The sequence below is a fragment of the Engraulis encrasicolus genome, chromosome 24 (genome assembly GCF_034702125.1).
Source record: "Engraulis encrasicolus isolate BLACKSEA-1 chromosome 24, IST_EnEncr_1.0, whole genome shotgun sequence".
Classification (NCBI taxonomy): domain Eukaryota; kingdom Metazoa; phylum Chordata; class Actinopteri; order Clupeiformes; family Engraulidae; genus Engraulis; species Engraulis encrasicolus.
Window position 1 is genome coordinate 35361829 of NC_085880.1, and position 9310 is coordinate 35371138.

At 39.9% G+C, this 9310-nt stretch overlaps 1 long non-coding RNA gene across 1 annotated transcript; it reads left to right on the top strand.

The window, feature by feature from the left end:
• The first annotated feature begins 1377 nt into the window (after window positions 1–1377).
• LOC134440933 (uncharacterized) lies at window positions 1378–2977 on the top strand. The gene is made up of 3 exons (XR_010033061.1): window positions 1378–1462; window positions 2658–2763; window positions 2890–2977. It is a non-coding gene; the product is annotated as an uncharacterized LOC134440933 (long non-coding RNA).
• The last annotated feature ends 6333 nt before the right edge of the window (window positions 2978–9310 follow it).

Here is a 9310-nt window from a genome sequence, read left to right on the forward strand (position 1 = left end):
CGAGCATTCCACTGCAGGAGATTAAAGGCCATCTACCCCTCCGCTCCCCCCACACTACTCTGGGAACCCGTAACACGACCCTCTCGCTCTTTGAGGAAATTAAACAAGGATTCAGGAGATACACTGACTTGCAAATATTTACCTGCCGCCGCGGATACAAGCTTTATTACATCAGACCTATTTGCCACCTTGGAGAATTTTGAACCTGAAATCACATCTGAAATAAATGCCAGAAAATCCACCTTCTTAATAATGAAGCTGTCGCTCGGAGGGGAAATAGCTTGCGCTCTAGGTGCCAACACCTGCTGGGACTGGGAGTAACCAACATTTTTCACTCTTCTCAACGCTTCAGCATAAGACACATTTTCGTTTGTCCTCACTTTTTGGACTTCCAAAGCGCTCCCATATACCCGACAGCCCTTGTAACCAGCACTATGATTTCCCCCGCAATTTGGGCAGCATAAGGCCGCATTGCAATCCTCATAATTGTGGTCTCCCCCACATTTCCCACACTTTCTTTTTGCTCTACACACTGCCGCAACATGCCCGTATCTATGACAATTGAAACACCGCAGAGGAGGTCTAATGTAAGGTTTCACTTGAAAGCTCAAATAACCAAGTCCAATGCGTCTAGGAATAGTCTCGGTGTCAAATGTCAACAGCACTGTTTGACTGGGTACTTTCTCATTGTCTTTAGTAATTTGGAAACGCTTCACTTCGCAAACCTTTGCCCCTTTAACGTTGGCCAGGATGTCTTCATCAGAAATCTCGGTAGGCACTCCATAAACTACACCTTTAGCCCTTGAGCCTGTCCCTGGTACAAACACCTCCACATCACATTTATTTAGAGAAGTTAAAGCAAGAGCCCGATCCTGTTGTTTTTTAGAGTTGCACACTACTAGGATTCTGCCATTAGCAAGAGTTTTCGCATGTTGGAAATGTCCTATTTCTTTCGCCAAACAGTCAACCAGTTGCAGTGAGTTCAAACCCTTAGTGTTACCTTTCAATTTCACAATTACAGCAATTTCTGTCTTCCTTGTTTTAGTTTGCTGAGACTCCCCATCACTCCCTGTGCTCGATTTACTATGTCTCTCTCTGCCCCGCTTCGCCTGTCTATTAGGACCCACAACAGTAAACTCTTCTCCTGCACTATCCATACTGTCTGAGAACCCCATACTGTCCTCCCCAGCCCAAGAACGCATCAGGCTACCACGAAATATCGTGGTTTAGCCTTGTTTGGTGTTACCACTGTTCTTTCCACTGAGAACAACCAACGCACAAGCCAAAAACGCTGCCACCGTCTCGCACCACCCGACGCCCCAAAGCTGGTATATTGCCTTCCTCATGGATTGGTCAAGATCAAGGAAGAAGAGGAACGAGCAGGAGGAATCAGGAGGAGACCAGACATGTGGAGAAAAGAGCAAACTTCGTTGGAATCCTGCTGTGTGATTGTCCTAAACGGGTATTTTTTTAGTTGTTTTCTCTCAAGAACCATTATGAATTTAGAATGTTACAGATAAACACCACAATTTTTAGTTTTTGTGGACTTTATAAGGTCTTAAGACAGATAGCAAAAAAGTCAGTGTTTTGAATTGATGGCACTTGCCAGGGCATGTCAGCCCGCCTGTTGCAGAGATAACTAACTTTTCCTCAATTTGTTAGTGTGTTTTTGTTAGTTTATGCGCAACTTTATATTTGATTAATTTGTAAGTGTGTGATAACATTACTGGAATCCATGTTGGTAGCCTATAATATTTGAATTGTATTTCCGTGGGGACATGCAATGGAAATGTAAGCGTTGCACGTTTGCAACAGAAAAAAGAGGACAGTTATACATGGCGGGCTTACTAGTCAACAACCAATCCCTTGTCTTCACATGGATTGTTTATGCACGTTTAAGTCATTTAATGCTCTCAAAGTGCACTTGGCCAAGCTGCACACACAGACAGACATTAGACAAACGAATACAGCGGTTGCGTTGTTTCATTGTCAGGTATGTGAATACAGCGATTCTTGCACTGAAACAGAGTTCTTCACACTTGTGCGCCGTCATTTAAAGTTGAGGCAAAATGTCCCATGCCCATATGAAGGCTGTGACTTTGAAACCCCTGTGTATTCAACATTTAAGGCACATAAAAGCAGAGTGCATAGTGAGTGTGCTGCTCCATTCAAACCTGAAGTCAGAACAGTTGCATCACAAGATGGAGATCAACAGTCTGAAAATGGAGAATATGGGCTCAGCAGATAGCATAAATGATCTTGAAAATCAGTTAGCGTAAGCAGTTAGCAGTCAGCGTAACCTTACTTTGCTTTTTTTGAAAATGCAAACTGTCCCACATATTCCGGAGTATGCTGTCCAATAATTAATTCTGTCTCTTAATCAGATTCATTTACTGTCACACCCAGTCTTACAGACTGCAATCCAAGACATAGTAAAGCAGTATTGTGTTAATTTGGATGTTAATTATGGTGTCACTGAAATATTGAACGCTGTTCTGCAAAACAATGTCCTGTTGAAACATACAGATAAAGATGGATCTCTATCAACAGCTAGCAAGAGAGCATCTTACATAGCACAGCAATTTCCAATTATTATGCCAGTCGAATATCCTCTGTATAAAAGTGGTAATTCTGTTGTCTATGTTCCCATACTGCAGATGCTTCAAGCTTTGCTGAGCCATAACGACATCTTGGAGAAGGTACTGCATCCAGAGACCTCACCTGAAGGCTACCACTCATTCAGAGATGACACTTGTTTCAAAGGTAATCCTATCCTGAACGTGGATGAATTTAGGATTGTTCTGAGGCGATATATATGAGTATGATCACAAGCTGTTACTGTTACCTTTCCTAATATGCGGTGTTTTCTGTTTTTACTGTATTCCACAGGTTGTCTCAGAGTTCAACAGAGTGGCAACTTAAAGACTTTTTTGACGTCCTGGATCGTCACACTGCCCGTTTTGTCGAACTCTTCAAATCTAAGCATGGAGTTGTTGGCGAGAGGCTCCAACAACTCGTGGGACAAACGGACCTAAACGGTAAACATGCTCTAAATAGACAACCTACAGTATATAAGTCATTGCATCCTTAATATTGGTGTGAGATTTGCAGTTTTTGGGTCTTACCTAGCATTAAAATAAATGCTGGTTGGGCCCCAAAGTATCTGTCAGATGAAATGACTCCTACTCTACATCATAGACAAGACAACATTGAAATCTACTACATTACATGTTGCTGTAATGCTGTAAAAGTGATTCCTATTTTTTGGATTCTTGCACACCTCCTTTTGCCAGGTGCGTAGGAGTGGATCCACTGGGTCACCAACGTCTGGAGACAAAGAAGCTCCCGCACACTGCAACGTTACTTGCAACGTTTCGGTCTGTGACCTTTCTCAAGCAATTCAACCATTGCTTGAGAAAGGTCACAGACCGACAGGTTGCAAGTAAAAACTCTGCAAATGTGAACAATGTGCGGGAGCTTCTTTGTCTCTGTAAAAGTGATTCCTACCATTACGTCAATAATGCAATGTATGTGGTGTTGTTCACTTCTAGAAACAAGATGTGGTGGCTCTATGCACACTAATACTCCGCGGTCTCCCAATCCTTCTTGGTGATGCCCCCACAGACTTTTACAAGACCTGCTTGGTAAGTTATGGATGTAGAACAATTAGCTGAAGATACAGCTTGAAAAATAAAGGGAACACCAAAAATTGCAATGCAACTCCAAGTCAAACATTCTGTGATATCAGCCTGTACGGTTAGGAACAAACATTGTTTGGGAATACATTGGGAATACATTTTGATTACTGTTAAGCAAATCTAGCAAGAAATTAGTAGAGTGTAGAGGTAATAACAAAGACATGTACTAAAAATAGTTGCTATGCAAGGTGACCTTGTGCCTAAGTAACACTACTTGATATGTGGTTAATGCCGTGTACAGTATTTCATGCTCGTTTATGTATTTTAACTGGGTCATTCCACGCCAAATCAACAAGTGCCCGTGCACTTAGGTCTCAAAAAATTCTGAAAATATTACCAAGTGTACCCATGGTACTTAAGAGAAACACTGTAAATTTATTTGAATGTAAGATATATACTCTCTGTGTTACAGCCAATTTTACTGGGGGAGGGGGGTGCCCATTTTGTTCACACTCTTTTTTTTGTCAAAGTTCACAAGCCCCTAGCTCAATAACTAAACCATGTATGAAGCTCAAATTTGGCATGCTGGTACATAGATAGGAATAGTTTGTTGCCAAACTGTCAGTTTTGGTCTGTATGATCGTGCATTGTCATAGCATTCCCTCAAAGATGATACAAATTGTACTGGAGTTTTTGGCTGTGCTCTGTTTAGGCCTTCAGAAGACATATTTGTGCCCAACATAGCCTCTTGATTTTTTCCCCTTGTAGAGACAAGTAGGAACACTCTCATAAAAAGCTATAAATAGAAAGGAAACCCCATCAGTGTTTGAAAAGAAGACCTCACAAGTCTGACAAATCATTTTGGGTGTCCTTTTCAGAGCTCCAGAACCCCTTGTGGGATTGTCCACAGATTTTTATTTTATTTTTTTCTTCATTCTCCATGAATTCTTCTTTTTAAAAATGTTAATGAGGCTTGTCTTATGTGATGTTTTCTTATTTAATTTCCACCCTGAACATGGGAACCATGCACATTGAGAGCAATATGTTTTCTATGCGTTTCTTCCGCTGCCATCTGCTGGTCAAAAAAAGTAACAACATGACTCTTTGTGCCTGACCTACTGTCTCTTTTGGTGTGCGAACCTGCTCCCACATTGAACGCTCGTGGGTCATTCCAGCTGGAATCAGCAAATTTCTGAAAAATCTCCCACTCAACCCCCTCGGATTTGCCTGAAAAAAATGTATGTGATGGCTTAAACATCCAATAGATCATATCCGCAATATCAGAACTCAGCTCTGGATACTTTTGGCACAAAAAAATCTGTAAATAAGTACACCCCTTACGCTTGTTTTAGCGTCATTGCATGAGTGACCATGTTCAGACTCAATTATCTCCAGAACTATTTGTGTCAGATTCATTATATCTTCAGGGCTAAGAGTCGCAGACCTGAATATCACAATTTGCAGCACTGTAAGTCAAATCACACCGTAATAATGTGCCTCTACTCTGTGTAGATATCATATGTTCTAGGGTTTCCAAATGTCTGTAAAAACCTCAAAGTTCTACATGTAAGGTTCATCCTTGGTAAATGGTCTGATATGTACCATGACTTTCACATCATAGTATATCTAACAAAAGGCTCCAATGGTTGTTGAGATACAGAGGTCCAAAGATGGGGGAAAATAATTTGCACCAATGTTTGGAGCAATATTTCCAATCTATAACACTAGTTAGGAACTTTCTGTTTGGTGTTTCTGAAAGAGGATGTTTTTTTTAACAACATATAAAAAAATGGGATGGTGTTTTGTTTACACTTGTAAATGAATTGATTGATGCCGCACAGCAAGAATAGCATATTGCACATGGCTTTGATAGACATTAATTATTTTAATCATCATAAAATCGTAAAATCATCATAATAATAATCATCATCATCATCATCATTTTAGTAGTAGTAGTAGTGGTAGTGGTAGCGGTAGTAGTAGTAGTCTTGGAATAAAGTGGTGAAATAGGAGAGGATTAAAGAATTGTAGCACTCTTGTTTGCAACAAGGACTCCCATCCTAACTAGTCTTTCAATCAGCACCTGTAACTTTATATTTGCTATGAAGCTTGTGTCTTACTCGTTAAGTTACCAGCTGTATTGCAAAATAACTTAATTCATACTGACTAGAGATTCCCTCAGACAATTTTGACGGCATGGTCCTGAAGTTTTAGTTAGAAGAGTTTGCTTGCATGCAGTATTCAATATCAGGTGAACATTGAAGGCACAGAACTTCATATTGGCATCAGACAACCATGTGGTTCTTACCGCATTGTTGCAATCTAATTCAGCTGCTTGCATCAATATACTATTTACTAGTGATGGCCCTTTGACTCTCCTGATTCGGAGCGTGTTTCGAGTAATTGAAAAAAACAAAAGACAAAGCTTGTTTCGGAGCTTGATTCGTTGTGCAGTGATCACATGATTAGTGACGTTTGAAGCTTCGAAAGTCACGTGATGACTCGAGATGGAATTGAAAGGGTTGCGCATCGAAGCACAGACTCAGAGGGTCGAGGTTGCTTCAAGAGCTGTGTGCGATTGCGGGACTGTAGTCGGAATAATTCAACGCAACGCCATAAAAGCAGAATCAAGGAAAGTGTGCTCTACGGCCACTGTAATTTGCCGTTTAAAAATGTAGCAGTTAAAAGTAAACCGTCATTATACAGAGATTTATGTAAGTCCGCCCATCTTCAACTGTTTTAGATTACTTGTTTTTTCATGCTGAGGTGGAGACTGACCTGTGGTGTAGTGGTTAAGGTGCTGTACTCTCATTCGTTAGGTTACATGTTCAATCCCTGGTCTAGGCTAGTCAATGAAACAACATTGCCTCTCATTTGAAGTTAGATGGAATTAGCGGCATCCATTAGAATTCTACTGATGTGTCGTAAAAAATATTTGTAAACGGTTTTCCAGGATAAAATATTCCAGTTTTGCAATGTAACGTGGTAAATTGTTAGGCGATTTTTATGCCCATGAGTAGGCCTACTATTGTCACAGTTCAGTGACTAAAATACACAATGAATTAACTTGTAATCAAAAACCAAACGTGAAGGCAATCGTTTTTTTCTTTTCAAGAATAGGCCCTACATTTATTTATTCGAGCGATTTTTGGTTAAAACTGCAATTCAACGTTTTTGCCAGCAGATGTCATCATAGAGTTTGAAGCGATTCAAAGCTCGAACCATTTTTCGAACCAATTCCAATGAAAGCTTCAAAGTTTCAAAAAGCTTCATTTTGCCATCACTAGTATTAACCCTATCGCGCCGGATGCATCATATATGTCTCATCAAATTCAAAGCCCTCTCCACGCTGACACACAAAAAAATCGATCTGAAAAACATCCTGCGTGTCATTTCCAAATGTCCTGCAGTACACGGAAACCGCCACAAGAGAGCAGCGGTCGACAACAAGTTGACCACAGCTCGGCGAAAAACAGGAAAATGGGGTAGAAGCGGTTTCCCTGACCGACGCTGAGATTTCGTCAAATTGCATAAGGTTTGTGTACAAATTTCCGAAATATAACTCTACATCCTTTAATTTGAACACTTGCTTTGTGCAATTAAGCAAGGAAGAGTTTATATTTTTACACCGTGTTGCAGAGAGATCGTGCTAAAACTGATGAGACATATAAGCACCATCCGGCGGTGGCAGGAAGTCAGCCATCAATGCATTTGCTCCATAGGGAAACTTACAAAGCATACCACGACGATCGTTTAACAAAACACACAAGTTGTTTTACTTCAAGACAAAGATATTGCCTTAAGAAACAGGTTTTACTTGCAATTTTGAAAATGCAATGCAAAATGTTGAAATTATGATCTCGTAAAAAATGCATTGAAGTGAATGGAGAAATGGTCCAATTGTAGTAATGGACCCATATATTCAAATTACACATCAAAAATGAATAATGATCTATATTACACTCATAAATAGGTTGTTGAGCATTCGATCAGCTATGCTTTTACATAGATTTTAAAAAAATACCCAACCAGGCTGTGGGAAATGTAAAATATGGTCCTGCTAAAACAAGGATAGGCTTTAAAAAATGGCAGGATCTCACTAAATATTTAAAGATAATCCTCAAATTAAATTGTCTGACAACTTTTTTAAATTAAAAAAAAAGTTGTAAATGCATTAAAAGTCATTTTTCAATGGTCATGAAATTGGAATTTTCATTCATTAAAAGCCTGATGCATCATATATGATGCATTAAATATCTCAGCGACCTTAACAAAATTTTGATTTTTTTTTTTACATTTCTTATAAGGGATCAATATTGAAGCAAATTCCAAAAAATTAGAATTTTCTCTCATTGCTTTCATGGTTCAGGTTTCACAGGGTTAAACCACTGCAATGCTAACAAGTGGATTGCAGGTTAGCAGCAGTGATTACAACAATTATGGTTTGGATACTTGTAGACAATGTTCATTACTTGTAAAGATCATCATCACATCGATCCAGGTGAGGTGGGGGAAGCCGAAAGGAAGCTTTGCAGCATGCAAAAGCGTTCAGATATGGTGTTGGATTGGGGGCGGGGCACAGTTCTACAGTCAGGGTACCTCTGTCGTGGTGACTGTTGGCGGGGGTGGGACTGTTTTATGGTCGCATAGGAAAGTAAAAGTTGATTAGAGATGACACATAGGAGGAGACAGTTTGTAAAGAGGTATCCTGATTGTAGAACTTCCCGCCCCCCATCATCCTCCCCTGACGGAAGTGCCCTGAGCATGGTGGTGGTATCCTTACTGAAATCAATACCTATGTTGTCATTGTCCTTCAAGGTACCAATTTCGTTGTACCTGTACAATGACAATAAAGTTTCATTCAAAGTTTCATTCAGGTGCTCCTCATTGAATTGCCAATGACGGATGGTTGCACACAACAATATGAGTGCAGATACCTAATGCATCATCAATGACAATGGCAAGCTACCTTATAAAGTCAACTCATAAGGTGCAGCTGTTGATTGAAAGTTAAGTGTGTATAAAATAATTTGTCACAGGCCAGAGCAAGTTCCTGACTTGTTTAACCCTCTGAGGTCTAAGGCCTTTCAGAGGCTTTTAGGCTGCTTGCACCACCCTGACATTTTCAAGTATTTTCAGCTAACAGTAAGCATCTATGCAAAAGTGGAATATATGGTTGTATTGTGAAAAGCCTGACAAGAAATTATTTGCAAAAAAATTGGATGTCATACAAACATGTTTTATTTAAATTGAGTATAAACACAACTGTACAAAAAAAACAGGGTTCAGACGTCTTCAAAAAGTTCAAGAAAACACACAATAAATATATCTAGCCAAGACTTTTGAAGTTTGAATCTTGTAAACAAATGTGTTGGCAGCATAAAAGTGAAAAGGGCATTTAGAAATGTTTTGTTGTTTTCATACAAAATGCAAAAAAGAATGACTATGTCACTGCCACTGCCTGTCTCATTTGAATACTAATGAGATAGGTGTGAAAAACCTCTAATGGCCCACACCCCCCTGTCAATCCCCATGTGCTCTGATAGCCCCAACCCCCCTGTCACTCTACGTCTGCTGTGTTTACCCTACCTGAAAGGGGTGTGTTGTCACCTCTGAATAGCCACTCAAGCACTGGTACTTTACATGTGAATAGCTATAGGTGTGGCTGCTAC